This window comes from Nicotiana tabacum, chromosome 22 (genome assembly GCF_000715075.1).
Source record: "Nicotiana tabacum cultivar K326 chromosome 22, ASM71507v2, whole genome shotgun sequence".
NCBI classification, from domain to species: Eukaryota; Viridiplantae; Streptophyta; class Magnoliopsida; order Solanales; family Solanaceae; genus Nicotiana; species Nicotiana tabacum.
Genome location: NC_134101.1, coordinates 94,757,816 through 94,776,008, shown reverse-complemented (window position 1 = coordinate 94,776,008; position 18,193 = coordinate 94,757,816).

The following is an 18,193-nucleotide window of genomic DNA, read 5'->3' as shown; positions in this document are numbered from 1 at the left end:
GCACTTCCTTTTGTGCGGTTAGCACAGCACATACCGCGGCCGCATTTCTTTTTATACGGACCGCGCGGGTGAGTTCTGAGGCCTACAACCCTTCTGGACCTGCTACAGCTATGATTTTCGGCCTAAAATATCCCGGAACCTACCCGAAACTCCCGGAATTTCAAATAAATTATACCAACACATCCCATGACATCATTCAAACTTGTTAAAAACTTTGAAACGCTCACAACAACATCAAATCACCAATTTAACAAATCTCGATCAAAAACTCCACAAACTCTTAAACTCCACAAACATGGTTGAGTTGTGCACCATGTTACAAATCATGCTTAGGCTATATGCTTATTCTGTTGGGAATGATTGAGGTCATTTCTACTGTTAAATTATTTGCTTAAATTGCAATTACGTACTCAGTCACATTCATCATTTGCATATCACATCTCAGTCTCTATTATTATTTGTTGTTACATCATGTATAATTGTTTGGGCTGATTGGCATGAGATTTATGAGCGGGAGAGACCGGAGAGATTGATGACTTAGTTGAGATCGAGGTCCTGATTTTGAGTGATATTTATGGTATTGGGTTTCATGTCGCGGCAGGCTTTATTGATTCATTATGGGATAGGGCTACACGTTGTAGCATGCCATGTTGACTTATATTAGCGCTTGAGCAGGATTCGCCCCTCCAGAGTCTGACAAACCAGCAGTGAGCGTAGGTACCGTTGAGTGCTGAGTGCGAGTGTCGAATGCAAGTGCTGAGTAATTGAGAGTGCTATGTGATTAAGCGTGCTGAGTGAGGTTGAATGCTCCGAGAGTGAGAGTATATTAGTTTATCATTGTGTTGCATTATAGGTGACATGCATATTTGTCATGTAGACATCGATATTTAACATTCCTCATGCCAGCTATACTTGGCATATTTTATCATCATTGAGCCTAAACTGTTGAACTTGAAAGCATGTCTACATTTTGTACTATGTGCAAACTGATTATAAGATTTCTCTAATTTATTACTATCATTCCCTGTTATATCTGTATTGTTATTATTTGGATTTGGATTGTACCTTTCTGAGTGTGTCACTGCTTTCAATCGAAGGTTAGCCTGTTACTTATTGAGTACATTAGATTGGTTGTACTCATACAACACTCTGCACTTCGTGTGCAGATCCAAGTACATCTAAACTTGGTGGCTGCTAGACTTGGAGCATTACCTGCTTGGAGACTATTGAGGTAGCTGCTATGGCGTCCACAGACCTCGACTCTCCTTCTTTTCAGTTTATTTAGCACTATTTTATCTTTTCAGACTGTTGTATTAGAAGTTTTGACTGTGTTGATATTTAGTAGATCATGTACTCGGTGACACCCGGATTTTGGGAATTTTGTATTTTAGTTGCAGTTATTTTTATCAGTTATTTACGAGATTCCTCACTGTTAAACTTATTACATCATGTTTTCAATTTAAAGTGCATAGTCATTTTGTGATTGCCGGCTTGCCGAGTAGTGTGTTATGCACCATCACTGTTGCACCCCATGTTTTCGTATGTTAAAGTACGGCATAAGTGAATTGATGAAAGCACGGAAAAAAGATATTACGTCTCGCATTTTTATACGTTAAAATTTCGTCGTAAGTTAATCAACGTATGTTCGGGAATAGTATTATTTTGAGATTACAAGAATTATGCTATTTCAAGCAAGTGATGAGTAAATTCGTGAAGGTGAGAGGGTAGGGAAATCGAAGAAAATAAATTTTGTCGAAATTTGACATTTTGGGATAAAATAAGCCCGAACTAAGATACCCGGTATCTATGGACTAGTACCATACAAGGTAGTACATGGTCATGATATTAAGGTGTATAAGGTATGTTAAAAATGGGTAGTATTTTTAGTAATTTGAGATAATTCTTAATTATGTGGGTAATTGATTAATTATTGGTTAATGGGAGATTACAAGTTAATCAAATGATTAGTGAATATATTATCCAAATATTTGGATAAGGATTAACCTAATACGTGGCAGCAAATAAGCACAATTTGACGACTCTTTAGTCACAAAGCAAGGTGACATAATTAGGAAATTTGGTCAAAATTGAGTTGGAGAGGGCGTTTGGAAGATATCATCCTTAGAGATCTCTTCCTTTGATGGGCAACTACATGTGAAGCAGTACTTATCCAAGACAATCTTTCCCAATGTACAAGAGGAAGATTGTGGTTTAATAGGTAATTCATTTGTGAATGGTATGACTAAATTTGCTAATCATCTTTCCTTACAAAATGGGGTGGTGGAAATCAGTTGAGCATGTTCTTTTTGTTTGGGATACAATGAGTATCGCTGAGGTCAGTGATGGAAAGTTTATTTAGTTGGATGGGTTGTACTGTATGTACGACTATTTAAGAATTTTGGAAACTCTTATATGCATCATGTGGCCATTTTGATCCGCCCGTACATATTGTCACAATTAACGTGTATTAGAGGAATTGTCAAGAGAATCGGCTCAGGTATATTAAGGCTATCCCTTATTTTTTAGCACGGTCTATTCGATATAAACGAAACAAGCAAATGCACAATTTCCATAAATGACTCTATTCATAGAAATGTTAGGGATACTTATGTTCTTGATTCTTCATGTGTCATATTATCCTATCATCTATACATGGGTCTCAGAAAATACGTAAGTTGTTACAGTTTACTTCATGGTATTATTCAAAGGCAAAATGGTCTGATGTTATTCTGAAAGATTTTATTGACGTACTTCCCATGTATTGCATTCATTTATACATGACCCATGACTAGATGGAGTTATATACGCGTATATATATATATATATATATATATATATATATATATATATATGGGATATGAGAAAAGGTTATGACATTATATACGCATCGCCACCTGATCAGCTGGTATACGTTGATGATTTGCCCATAGAGGCCGAGATGATATGATGTGATGCCTTTATAGGCTTGATGATGTTATGAACACATGTACCTATGTACAACATGACACTCATATGCATATGCATAACACCATAAGTATTTCATGATTTACAGAGTTATCCAGACATACAGGTTGAGTCATTTAATCTATATTTCTTCCATGTCTATTATGTACTTATTTATGTTCCTTACGAACTCGGTACATTATTCGTACTGACGTCCGTTTTGCCTGGGGACGACGCATTTCATGCCGGCAGGTACCGATAGACAGGTCGAGAGCCGTCCAAGTAGGCTATCATCTCAGCGGAAGATGTTGGTGCGCTCCATTTGCTTCGAAGATACTTGTTTGGTTAGTATGATTTAGACGTGTATTGTTAGGTATGGCGGGATTCTGTCCCAGCCGTTATGGAAATTATGTATTCTTAGAGGCTTGTAGATAAATGTCATGTATGTAAAAGATTGTATGTCCTTGTCAACCCATGTTCAGTACACGAGTGGCTAAGTTGGTCTTATAGGCCCGTACTTCATATGTATAAGTTTGTATTCCCTCATGCTTTACTCCGTTTCATTTACCTATGTTAGAATGATATAAATGATACGTTACGTTGGTACTCGGTTGGGTAAGGTATCGGGTGCCCGTCGCGGCCCAATTGGTGTAGGTTGTGACAAAATTAGTATCAGAGCAGTTCTGTCCTAGGGAGTCTACAAGCCGTATCTAGTAGAGGCTTATTTATGGGTGTGTCGTGCACCACACTTATAAGCATGAAGCTACAGGGCATTTAAGACTGTCACTCTTTCTTCTTACTCTAGATCGTATGGCAGAGCTTAGTTGTAAGAATATAAATTCCTAACTTCTATTTTATTCGTAATAAGACGATACCTACATCTAGAAAGATGGTTGGTAACAGACATGACTATGGAAGAGTTGAGTCAGAGGAATTCGACTGTGCGCCATGCTTATGATAAGTAAATGTGAGGTCTTCAGCAGATCATGTGCTTACTGAAAGGTGTAAGCCTCTTGATAAGAAGTCTTGAGGCAAGAATACTTTTCCACCTTAATGGTTAAAGACAATGAGAGATTTAAAAGATAAATACAAGTTTCAACAAGCAAAAGAAGCAAGATGAAGAAGAGTGCGAGGAGCCCAATTAATGAAGGTTAATAGTGTTTTTAATTCAAGAAGAGGAATATAAGCTTTTTAAGTTATATTCAATAGTAATAGAGGTATATACAATTGGCCGTACCCATCTCAGTTATGCCCTATGGGGGCTAACAGGTGTAGTTTAAGAAAAGGTCGGAATATCAGGATCCGGCTGGGGTTAGAGTAACCCAAAATGGTGAATGGATTGTTTGTGTTAGTTGACAATTCTGAAATATACTGCAAAAGTGCTAATAAATCTCTTTGTGAGACATCCACATGGTGCACTCTAAAATGGTACAGCTAGATATGAGTACTACAAAGATAGGAACTGGAAACCTTGAAGGGATAAATATTACCTCAGTGTGGCTCCCATCCCATGTAGAGAGAGAGAGTATTAGGCAGCCCGAAGAGCCAACAGATGGAGCAAGGGGAGCTAAGAGCAAAAGAATATCTTGTTCACGTTTTCAAAATAAAGTGATAGACATAAATATTAGCGGAAAATAAGAAAAGAGTTAATAAAGCATTATGAGTAAGATGTGATACGTGAAGGACAATGGTGGGAAAAAAATTATGAAATGACAGTATTACAAAATAATAGTCTAGTAAAGGAAAAGACAAGAGGTGAAAGGCCTGGAGACAACAAAAACGTATAAGCCATAAAGTCATATCCTCATATGTTCGTGACTCCAATACAACTACTAGAAGAAAAGGTTAGACTCAGAGTAATAGAAATCAGTATGGACTGGTGAGCAAGATAAACTAAACATGAATTAGTGACTGAGTGATTTGATGATGGTCAGCATCATGAGAATTTTAGATTGCATTCCATCAATAATAGTATGGATAACATAAGAAGATTCATGAGAAACTAAGAGAATGGTTATTCAGGAAGACACTTCCCTAAAGCAAGCAATGTGAGAAAAGTTAAGCTTAAAAGGTTGTATGTACCAGTTACACTAAGTATCGCCATCATGAGTACGGAATTTTGTTATCTTTGGTACAGAAGGATTAGATCAAGGCGAGTAAGGGTGATTGATGATGTGCAAAAAATTCCAAAGATGAAGAGGAAAACTATCTATAGGCAGATCGTCGTACGGCTAAACCTTAGTACTCCCTTAAATGGAGGAATATGGAATGATGTGGCATTGAGACAGAATTAATTGGTTCTAATAATTATGGGATGGTAAAGAAAAAATGAGGGAAAAAAAAGAGAAAGAGATGAGATTGCACTTATTCAAATATTACAAATATGCTATGATTCTAGAATATTATGCAAGCATGATGTCAAGGAGTGGAAATAAGAGTTCCTGCTCGGGATGTTATTGATAAATAAGGAGCCAGTGCGAGAGGTAAGTTAAAACAAAGGAAATAACCCAAGAAAAAAAAATCACAGAATATTGATATTAGAAGGGGCCAACAAGTAATTAATAGTTAATTCAGGAAAGCCTAGTTATGGCTAGACAAAGAGATATATATGAATCAGCAGATCGTGTAAGATAAACATAGTGCACCTAACATGGGGAATTCAGTCTCGCAGATATGACTTAGTGTTCCTTAAGAAATATTCCGATAGGAGTTGGGATATTTAAAGGTACCATATGATTGTTACTGAAATAAAAGGGAATGTCACTGGGAAGACAGTCAAAATATCAAGTTCAGAAGCAACCCTACAAGCACAAGAGCTTAAACTACATATAATTATAGGCGGGAAAGGACATCAAAAATTCCGTCGAGTATTTGGTGTAATAAGCTCGTAGCTTTTCAAGACTCAGAGGATCCTCCCAAAATACCACAATGAAAGACTACTTGAGGAAATAAAGAAGAAGACTTCAACCTAAGCACACTGACCTAAAGAGGAAATGGTCTTGTAACAATAGTCTCACAACAACATTGTAAGAACTCTAAAGGAAAATGGCCCATACCGTGGCTAATGAATTAGAAGTAAAATTAAAAGTAATATTTGAGATCATATGAGTTGCACGAAAACTCTGGCATGCATGGGAACAAAGAAAAGCTAAGTATGAACGCAACAAAGGGGCAGAAAGACTAGGAAAAGTAATAGCTTATGTTAAAGAAAGCTAAGAAGGAACGAAAAGAATTATTCGATCAATGATCCCGAGTTGGTGACATTATGAACACACTTAAGAGTTTGGAGTTTTATACCTGTAGTATATACAGTCGTAGAAGACTACGACAAAAGTTAAAAGAAAGAACTGAGTCCAGGTTATAGACAAAGGATTAAATTGTTAGAAGGTTGTATCATGAACATTGCGTAGCGTCCATGAAAGGCTAAAGTAATACCATGAGCCGCAGATCGGAAAATAGTTTAAGCCTACATAAAGGTTGATCGGAGGAAAAAGGAAATTAAAGAGTTGCATCAACTAAGTAAATCAAGAGTTTGATTATTGAACCCAGAAAATTATGGACATAGTAATTGAGAACATTGCAGGATCACTCTTAATATCAGTGGTACAAGAGATACAATATAGTAGTCATATTTTATAACGGCTTTACGATAAAGCTAATTAGAAGTGTACCAGCCTCATAAGAAGTCAGTATGAAGCTCTCACCGAATCATGTAAGGAGGTGCAATTGTTATAATAAAAGTTCAAGTTGTGGATGTGAATTATACTTATGTGGAAGAGAGGTCATGAAAGAGATAGAGGATGTGATGTGAGATTTTAAGGTAAGTAAGAAAAAGGTGAATAACGTACGAGATACTCAAATACAGAAGGTTGTGAATAGTCCGTACTTCAGACAAAAGGCTAGAGGCGATGGGATTCAACATTTAGGAATGATAACGACATCGTCAGTGGCATATCTTCCAACCTATGATTTTTAAAAGATCGAGAGGTCTAGTTAAGAAATCAAAGGATAGTTACAAACGATGCGATGTCTCGCTTGATGTTCCACAATAACATAAGGAAATCTATGGTGCAAGAAAGTTGAAGTAAGGTTGCGAGTAATATAAATAGATATGTGTAGGTCGCAAGCTAAAGTATGGTAAAGCAAAAAGGTTTTAGGAAGACAGGAGTAAGGACAAGAAAAGGTAAGTGAGAAGGTGACAAGAATGAATAAGTTCTCACGATTAAGCCCATGAAAATAAGAGAGCTGATGATTTCTCGAGGTTATAGAAAGCTCAGTATTGCCTGAATGAACTCAAAGGAATTACTCATCATAAGTAGTATTCAAAAGAGATGGAATGCTACTGTGATAGTAGAATAAGAGTGTAATTGTGGTAGATAAAGGATGATGTTTAGGCCTTCGATTGAGCAATGATTTAAAGAAAGGGATTCATGAATTGTATGAGATTAATTCACCTACGTAAGGAGAATCAACAGTAGATGGACAAAAGTCATAGTATGAGATGAGATTAGGTCATCATTCTTAAGACGAACAATAATGAGGGAGCATTAAAGGACTTGTATATATACATATTGGATAAGCAATAACAGTAACCTAGAATTTGGTAGCAAACCTCAGTAACGAGAAATCGAAGTAAGAGATATGGTATAGTATGACCTACCTAGATATAGTAAAGTCACGCGGATGGCTAACCGGGGCTATGAAACAAGATATAACAATAGTCGTATGTTTGACAAAGTACCGAGCAAAGAACTTCAGTGCACCTATAGATGCCCAGAGGGACATCTTGTCAAGTTTTGTATATGTTACCAAAGTGAGGCCTAGATATTGGCTAAAAACTCAAGGGAAGAGTCATATAGGCACACATACAAGGAAAACGTCGTATAGGTTGCATGACAGAAGATAGCAACAGATTCCGACCACAAGTCATGGTGTGAGAAAGAGGCCTAAAGGGGGGAATGACTTGTCCTTTGGATTTATTCAAAGCACAATTTCCTAAATAGAAACAAGAGTATTAAGGAATTCGCAAGAGCTATAGGCTATGAAAATGATAAGTGTACCAGTCAACATTCGAGGACGAATGTTCCAAAGGGGGGAATGATGTTACACCCCATGTTTTTGTATGTAAAAGTATAAGTAAATTGATGAAAGCTCTGAAATGAGATATTACGTCCCGCATTTTCATACGTTAAAGTTTCGTCGTAAGTTAATCAACGTAAGTTCGGGAATAGGATTATTTTGAGACTACAAGAATTATGCTATTTCAACAAAGTGATGAGTAAATTTGTGAAGGTAAGACGATAGGGAAATCGAAGAAAATGAATTTTGTCGAAGTTTGACATTTTGAAATAAAATAGACCCGAGCTAAAATACCCGGTATTTATTGACTAGTACCATTGAAGGTACTATATGGCCATGATAGTAAGATGTATAAGGTATGTTAAAAGTGGATAGTATTTTTAGTAATTTGAGATAATTCTTAATTATTGGGTAATTGATTGATTATTTGTTAATGGGAGGTTAATTAGTTAATCAAGTGATTAGTGGATAATTAATCCAAATATTCGGATAAGGATTAACCTAATACGTGCAGCAAATAAGCACAATTTGATGACTCTTTAGTCACAAAGCAAGGTGGCATAATTAGGAAATTTGGTCAAAAATGAGTTGGAGAGGGCGTTTGGAAGATATCATCCCTAGAGGTTTCTTCCTTGGATGGGAAACTACATGTGAAGCAGTGCTTATCCAAGACATTCTTCCTCGAAGTAAAAGAGTAAGATTGTGGTTTAATAGGTAATTTATTTGTGAATGGTATGACTAAATTTGCTAATCATCTTTCCTTACAAAATGGGGTGGTGAAAATCAGTTGAGCATGTTATTTTTGTTTGGGATACACTGAGTATCGCTGAGGTCAGTGATGGAATGTTTATTTTGTTGTATGGGTTGTACTGTATGTACGACTATTTAAGAATTTTGGAAACTCTTATATGCATCATGTGGCCACTTTGATCTGCCGGTACATATTGTCACAATTAACGTGTATTAGAGGGATTGTCAAGGGAATCGGCTCAGGTTTGTTAAGGCTATCCCTTCTTTCCTTTTGGCATGGTCCATACGATATAAACAAAACGAGCAAATGCACAATTTCCATAAATGACTCTATTCATAGAAATATTTGAGATACTTTTGTTCTTGATTCTTCAGGTGTCATATTATCCTATCATCTGTTCATGGGTCTCAGAAAATACGTAAGTTGATAAAGTTTACATCATGGTATTATTCAAAGGCAAAATTGTCTTATAACATTCCAAAAGATTTTATTGACGTACTTCTCATGCATTGCATTCATTTATATTCACCCTTGACCAGATGGCGTTATATACGCATATATATGTATAATATATGTATATAGGATATGAGAAAAGGTTACGACATTATATACGCACCACCACATGATCAACTGGTATACATTGATGATTTGCCCACAGTGATGCCCTTACATGTTTGATGATGTTATGAACACATGTACCTATGCACGACATGATATTTATATGCATATTCATAACACCATAAGTATTTCATGATTTACAGAGTTATCCAAACTTACAGGTTGAGTCATTTAATCTATATTTCTTTCATGTCTGTTATGTACTTATTTATGTGCCTTGCACACTCGGTATGTTATTCGTACTAACGTCCCTTTTGCCTGGGACGCTGCGTTTCATGCCCTCAGGTTCCGATAGACAGGTCGAGAGCCCTCCAAGTAGGCTATCAGCTCAGCAAAAGATGTTGATGCGCTCCATTTGCTTCGGAGTTGCTTGTTTGGTTAGTGTGATTTAGACATATATTGTTTGGTGTGGCGGGACTCTATCCCGACCTTTATGGAAATTATGTATTTTTAGAGGCTTATAGATAGATGTCATGTACGTAAAAGATTGTATGGCCTTGTCGGCCCATGTTCAGTACATGAGTGGCTAAGTTGGTCTTATAGGCCCATACTTCATATGTATAAGTTTGTATTCCCTCATGATTTACTCTGGTTCTTTTACTTATGATAGAATAATATGAACGATATGTTACATTTATATTTGGTTGGGTAGGGTACCTGGTGCCCATTGCGGCCCATCGGTTTGGGTCGTGACAATCACGACATGTTGAGATTTAGGTCATGGCACTCGGTCGCAAACAATTAAATTTGGATGAGGATTTTTGTGCTTCATGTATGCGAGGTAGTGGCCATGTTCGCGAAGGTTATCACTGGGCAGACTTTTAAGTTGGCTAATTTTGGGACTTCGACCCATTATTTCATATTTTGAGCCCTAGACTTGGGGAAGGACGACTTTTTAAGAGGATTTCACACAAGCCAGGAGGGTAAGTGATTCGTACTTGATTTTAACATTATATCTTGATTATCCATGGATTATTACATATATATTTTGGAGTTTTAAGGAGAGATTTAGGTATTTTGACTATGGTTGCGAAGTGTGAAAAATGGAAATTTGAACCTCGAATCGGAGGGATTTGGATGAAACCTGTATATTTGGACTCGTATTCGATTGGGTGGTCGAGATTTGTGGCTTTTGTTGTGTTTGGGGAGACATAGAGTTATTACTTGAAATCCATTTTTATAACCGTAATTGATGTTATTGAGTTATTTTTGGCTTGATTTGATCCGTTCGGAGGCTGATTCGAAAGGGCTTTTTGGAGTATTAACTCTCGCACTCAAAGGTAAATATCTTGCCTTGGATTGGCTTGAGGGTATTTTCCCTGTAGATTTCGACGCTTGCTATGTGTTGGGGCTTATGCATGTGCATGGTGATGAGCGTATTTCCGTACACTATGGTTATTCATGATCTAGGTAGACTTTTGACTATTATGTACCTCATTTTGTTATCATACCGTGTTACTGTATTTTCTTTACTTGTATGACTACTTGGACTATTATTCATGCTAGTTAGTCTAGGCAATGTGCTTATCTGTTGAGACATGATAAGACTATTTTGTGATGTTGAGTTATGCCTTGATTGTAGTCATACTTTCCTCAGTCATTATATTATATACTCATGTTATATCATCATTTATGTGTACTTCCTACCGGATATCTCACATGTTGTTGGTTTCCTTACTTAAGCATGACGGGTCTGACTGGACTTGTGGCACATTGGTATAATTTTTGATGTTTATTGATTTTTGATACTATGAGATATTGATGTACTATGATTTGAGCAAATTAATGACTGAACTGGGGCCATAGAGCTGTATTAATATTGATATTGAGGTGACGTGTACGTCAGGCCTCTTATTAACCTGAGTGGTATCGATATTGAGGTGACGCGTGCATAGGACAATTGACTTATGATGATCATTGACTTTTTATCAGGTCATCGCTTGGGCTAGGATCTACCCCTCTAAAGTCAAGTGATAACCCATGGTCTTTGAACCCTGTGAGTGCATGAACGTTGTATGTGCTGATAGAGGGGCTTTATACCATGCACCAGTACAATGCTCGAAGTATACTTGTTGATGGTTTCGCTATGGATTTGTTGATTTTTGCATTGTTACTCGTTGCGCTGGCATAGTGACATATCTTTCTCATGTTTTTTGAACTTTATATCTTGAAATTAATGCTTAAAATCATATGATTTGAAAGCATTCCTATTTTTGTGTTGCTTTCCCTTTAGCACTATTATTGTGTTGTTTTTGTTATTATTGACTATCAGAAGTGAGTAGCAAACCTTGAAAATCATGTCGTTATCTTCAATCCGAAGTTAGGATTTCTACTTACTGAATACATAGGGTCGATTGTACTCATACTATACTCTACACTTTATGTGCAGATCCGGGTGCTGCTGATAGAGCTGATTGTTGAGAGTTCCACCGGTTTTCGTTGGTAATTTCAAGGTAACACTACTCTTTTCATGCAGGCCTTGGGGTCTATTCCTTTACATTGGTTATCTCTATTTATATACTTTAGACAATATTTTATCATTATTCAGACAATTGTACTTACTATTCTATAGAGCTCATGTACTCGTTGATACCAAGTTTTGGGATGGTATTGCAGTTGTATTGCTATATTGCTTCAGTTATCTCTCTTATTCTGCTTTTTGAGGATACTCTTATTATTATTAAAGTTTATTTCTGATATTTAATGATGGCTTGCTTAACAAGCAGTAATAGGCATCGTCAAAGCTTTGGTGGGATTTGGGGTCGTGACAAGTTGGTACCAGAGCACTATGTTGCTTAGGTCTCATGAGTCATGAGCAAGTCTAGTAGAGTCTTATGGATCGGTACTAATACGTCTATACTTATCTTCGAGAGGCTATAGGGCAGTTAGGGAACTTCACTTCTTTCAATCTTTATTGTGCAAGTTTATTTATCCCTGAGTCTGAATCATTGTTTTTCTATTCTCTCAAAGATGGTGAAGACACAATCGTTGGGTGCAACTAAGCAGGTGTCGGCACCCCACACTACGGCCGTGAGAGGCAGGGGTCGAGTCTAAGGTAGGGGCAGATCACGCGCCGCAGCTAGAGCCCCTACTCTTGTAGCTGCTGTAAAGACACCAATAGCTCTTGTTGAGGATCACGTTCATGACTATGATAAGCCGGAGGTACCAGCGCAGGTTCTTTAGGGCCTTTTTGTTTTACCAGTTGTTTAGGATGTTTTTATTAGTATGGTTGAATTATTCGAGAGTTTGGCTCATGACGGGGCATTTCCTACTATACCAGCTACTTTTCAAGCATATGGCTGAGCACGGAGTCCAGCTACTCGTACCCTAGATCAAGTAGCCCATGGTTATTAGACTCTTGTAGTATTACTACTTGGGGGAGTTGAGCATACTATTGTCGCACAGCCTAATAATAGGCTCGCGATGTCTGATGATAAGCTAAAGAGGTTGGATAAGTTCACTAAGTTGCATCCACTTCACTTGGTATGCCTTCAAAGAATGCTCAGGGATTCTTAAATCGTTGTATTCTACACAATTTGGGACTAGTGGATTTTCATCACCTTTTAGATGCAGGGTCCATCCAAGAGGTGGTGGAAGGTTTCTGAAATAGCTCGACCAACAAAATCACCTCCTCTTACTGGCCTCAGTTCTGCAAGGTGTTTTTGGAGTATTTCATACCTTCAGTAGGGTTTCATGTCCGTTGTTGAGTGTAAGATGAGGTTCATAGAGCTGTCCCGTCATGCTATTCTTTGGTACCCACTGAGGAGGAGAGAGTGCCCACTATCATTCCCAATTAGAGGCTGATATGAGTGTGGAGAGTTGGGGCATGTCAGGAAGTATTTTCCCCGCTTTTGTAGAGTTCCAGTATAGCAGGGAGGTCAGACTATGTCTCCCACGCGGTTGCTACACCACCTGCTCAACCAGCTCCAACTAGAGGTTATTTAGGACATGGTCGTCCTAGAGGGGGAGCTCAATCTAGTGGAGGCCCGGCCAGATGCTATGCATTAACGAGAAGGATCGAGGTTGTTGCTTCTACTATAGTGATTACATGTATTATTTCTTTATGCCATAAGGATACTTCAGTATTATTTGATCGTAATTCTACTTATTCTCATGTGTCCCCATACTTTGCTCCTTGTCTCGATATGCCTCATAGTTCTCTTGATGCTCCTATGTGTCCATACCTGTTGGTGATCCTATTGTGGTCGATTGAGTTTGTCAGTTGTGTGTGGTCGCTATCTGTTGTTTTGGAGATGAGGCAGACTTTCTAATTTTAGATATGATTTATTTTGATGTGATCTTGGGCATGTATTAGTTATCTATGTATCATGTTATTCTGTATTGTCATACTAAGACCGTGACGTTGGGAATGTCGGAGTTGCTGAGGTTGGAGTGGACATGTTCTCTTGGTTGCACTCCTAGTAGAGTCATTTTATTTTTTAAGGATCAACGGATGGTTGAGAAGGAATATTTGGCATATTTGGCTTTTGTCAGAGATGTTAGTGTTGATACCCTACTGTTAAGTCAGTTCCAGTAGTAAGGAAGTTTCTAGATGTATTTCCAGATCTACAGTCATAGCACCTGATAGGAATATTGATTTCGGCATTGATTTGAACCGGGCACGCATCCTATCTCTATTCCTCCGTATCGCATGGCTCCAGAAGAGTTGAAGGAATTGAAGGAACAACTTCAAGAGTTACTAGATAAGGGGTTCATCACGCCTAGTGTTTCACCTTGGGGTTCGCCAGTGTTGTTTTTAAGAAAAATGATTGGTCTATGAGAATGTATATTGACTATCGGTAGTTGAACAAGGGGAACTTCAAGAATACGTATCCATTGATGCGCATTGATGACTTATTTGATTAATTTTGGGGTGCCAAGGTGTTCTCGGAGATTGACTTAATATCGGGGTATCACTAGTTGACGATTAGGGCTTCAGACATTCCTAAGATTTCTTTATGAAGTCGTCATGGGCATTATGAGTTTTTGGTAATGTCGTTAGGACTGACTAATGCCCCAGCAGCTTTCATGCATCTGATGACCAGTGTATTCCAGCCTACTCACAAAACTAACTTCGTTATTTGAAATTAGTAACTCTATTCTGCTTCATTAATGTTCAACTGCTTCATCAGTTGATCTTGTTGCAGTTATAGCAAATTATAATTGAAAAAAGAAAATGAGAACTAGTAAAACAAATAGGGGGATAATTTCAAAACTTTTTCCATCAGTAAAGTCGCAATATTTTTTGTCATATTAAAGAAATTGAATTTTACACAGTTTAATTATAAAAATTAATTTTTTGTAACATTAACTTAGATGAATTATATGTGAACTTTCCTTATTTTTTGAGCCAAAAAAATCTGACTTTTGTTATACTGAATAAAGTTCAACTACCTTAACTTGAGGGGATCGACAATAATAAAAATAATATTAGCCCTAAGGTTTCATCTATTTATTTCGATGATTAAAGACTAGCATAAGTTTTAAAAGAACATTTACTTGTGAAACATTTCTTCTTGGTCCAAGTTTGTTAAATAAAGAAAGATTTGGCAAAGATCCAGACAAACATGAAAAAAAGGATATTCCGAAATGAAATTTTGGGAGAAGATATAGAAGAAAAAGACTTATTTAAATCAAAGTACATAATAATAGAAAGAATATTTACTACGATCCTGATTTTATGGAAGAAAGATATCCTACAATAGGAAAATTAAAGAGATACTCAAGTTTAAATTCTTCGATAAAGCTAAAAGGAAAGATTGAAGACTAATTTTACACGCAAGGAAGGTCCAAAATTTATGAAATATCAAGATCTGTCCAGAAGTCTCAAGTCCACAAAAGCATTCATATTTAAAGTGATCAAAGTCCTAATTCAAGAAAGCACTGGATGTGATCGGAATTAAAATGATACATATCTAGATCCAAAGACAAAAGAAGAGGATCTTGAAATTCTCTTGAGATGCTCAAATAAAAAAAATCAAATTTGTACATGCAGACACCACTCAAGCAAAAGGATCTAGAAAATCAACGAAGGAAATCAATGTTATAAAATAGTGAAGCTTGAAATCAATGGAAGCAACCAGTGACTCCAGTAGATGCCAAAGAAGAATAAGGTGCAACCTATCAAGACATGTGTCGCGCCTCCTTTTTCTCGCGAAATCGAGTTTATGACATTTGGGAGGGCAACTCATTCCCTTTTGAGGATCTGGGTTTTAATCGAAGAGTCGCCACCTAATGATTAAGGTGCATTAAGACACCAAGAGGGTTTTGATTTGAGTAACTAGAGATTGGGTAAGTGCTTGAAATTATCCCAAGGGGAAACTGTTAGGCACCCCTCAGGATCCACTAGTATGATTCCCGACCAGCCTATTGTTGTGACTTTAGGTGCAAATAACATGTAAGCAAATGAAATTTCAAATAAGAGGGGATTTTCACATAATGGTTGACAAATAAACAAAGTTGGAAAGAACTAAAAGAAAACTGATTTTCCTTAAAGACATAGTTTGAAATCTTTAGAAGAAACAAAGAAACAAAAGGAAAGGGGGTCCTAGGTTTATTAATAATATGGATCACCCCACACAGTGCCCAGTAATCACTCCTCAATGAGGGGCTACACGTGACATTATCGCATGGTCATCATATACATATCTACCCTTCCCACCCCGTTAAGGTATTAAAGCGCGGAATGGTCTTGTTTTACTTATTGCATGCTATTACCCGTCTCAATCCTAACAGTCCCGGAGGCATTTAGGACTATTAATCCTAAAGGGTAGGGGTATTAGGCTTATTTGTAGTTCCAAAGGCAAAATTCTAAGGCGACATACAAAACATGTATAACAATTGGGGGAAAGCACATAACAAGCAAAAAAAGGGCTCAGATACACCTCCTTTAAACAAAGAAGCATGTAATTAGCATGACTTACACATACTGTTTAGGGCCTAATTAAATACTAACATGAGAGGACTTAAAGGTTGAGGCAGACTGATTTATTACATAATTCAGATAAGAAGCCCGAATCAGGCCTGCCTGCTGGTTGTAGTTAATAGAATAGATTCAGTTTATAACTTTACCCTAAGGCTTGCCTAAGTGTTGGACAAGGATCCTATGGGCATGGCATCTACTGAATTCAGAAAGCAATGAAATGACAAGGTCTAAAAAATAAACTGAATACGGTAGTCAAAAAGAAAAGGCAAGTTTTAACGAAGGTTATAAGTTCTGCAACTAATGGTACTTATTATTTCTGGTTTTAGCTCTATACGTGAATTTAGCGATTCAACTTCAATTAGGAATTCCTATAGACATACTTTCTACGCGTAGTTGATTTTTAGCCTTTTGTAGACATGGTAAAAATGCAGAAGCCTTATAGACATGATATCTAAATGCATAAGACTGGTTTTAACCTATAAACATGGTATCTAACTGGTAGAAGAACCCATGAGCATGATATCTAGATGCAACATTTGTTTAAAACCTATGAGCATAATATCTATATGAATGTAGTAATCCTATGATCATGATTTCTATGTGAAAATGGACATTCAGAATCCCCTATAGGCATGCTTTCTATATGCATTTGAATGTGCATAATTCAAAACACCTATAGACATGGTATCTATGTGAGAATGTAGAATTTAGAATGACCTGTAGGCATAGTATCTACGTGAGAATGCAGAATTCAGAATGACCAATAGGCATGGTATCTACCTTTTGCATACATAGTTACCTGCCCTTTTCACTAGCCATCCCCAAGAGTTTATTACAAATTATTACAGCCTGGAATAAAGTAAAAAAAAATACATCAGAAAAATATAAAAGTACAATCAAAGGATAGCCTGATTCAGACTTCATGTCTGAAATATGAGGTAAACCAACTCCAAAAGATCATGATCCAAAGCATTTCTGCTATTTGAATGTGTCAAAGTTCCCTAAGAGCCTCAATGGAAGGGCCAAATGTATTATTAGATTAGGATAAGTGCAGAACTTAAAGACTAAGAGAGGGTGCAAGTACAGAAACAAAATTCTGAAAGGGGAAAGGGAGAGTGAAACAACTACAAATAAGTACACATAGGGGAATAGGGAATGGGGAGATTGTAAAAAGCCTATTGCTTAGGCAAGGGCAGGCTTCAAGCATGTTCAATAATGGAGGATGCTAGCATACTCTCAAATCTGCCAGAACACACTATTTAGAGGCTAGGATCCCAAGGGATCGAATTTGATTCACGGACAATAACTTGCAGTATTGCCATGCCTCAAACCATAGCTTAAACACATAGGGGGTAGGGGTTTGAAATTCATAATAGAGCAGGCAGAAAGAAATCAATATGCTAGAGCAAGTGTTGAACTATACAGAAGCAGTAAGCAGACAGGGATACAAAAAGTAATAAATAAACACATTGTTGTGAAGTTAAAATCTTAAATCAGGACATACCAGTTTCAAAGAAGTAAATAGAGAAAAGCAGGCTGTAGGTCTTGTAAACAGGCCACAGTTCAAGCAACAAGAGAGAATATTATGAGTGTAAGTACAAGTTTAGAAATACTACGAATGATGGATTGATGTCTTTGTGTCAATGAAAGAGTCGATATATATAGTGTGAAAAACAGGCAGAAATAAGGTAAGAAAACAATTAAGGAACTGGTTATCAATTAAAAATCAATCAATACAAGACTTCTTTTAATTAAGGAATTCAGATTCAAACGGTAAAACTATTTAAGAAAATAAATCAAATGAACATCTTATGCAAAGTAGGCAATTAGGGGTAAATACATAAGAGTTTTAATTAAGGGAAGAATTTTGAAATACA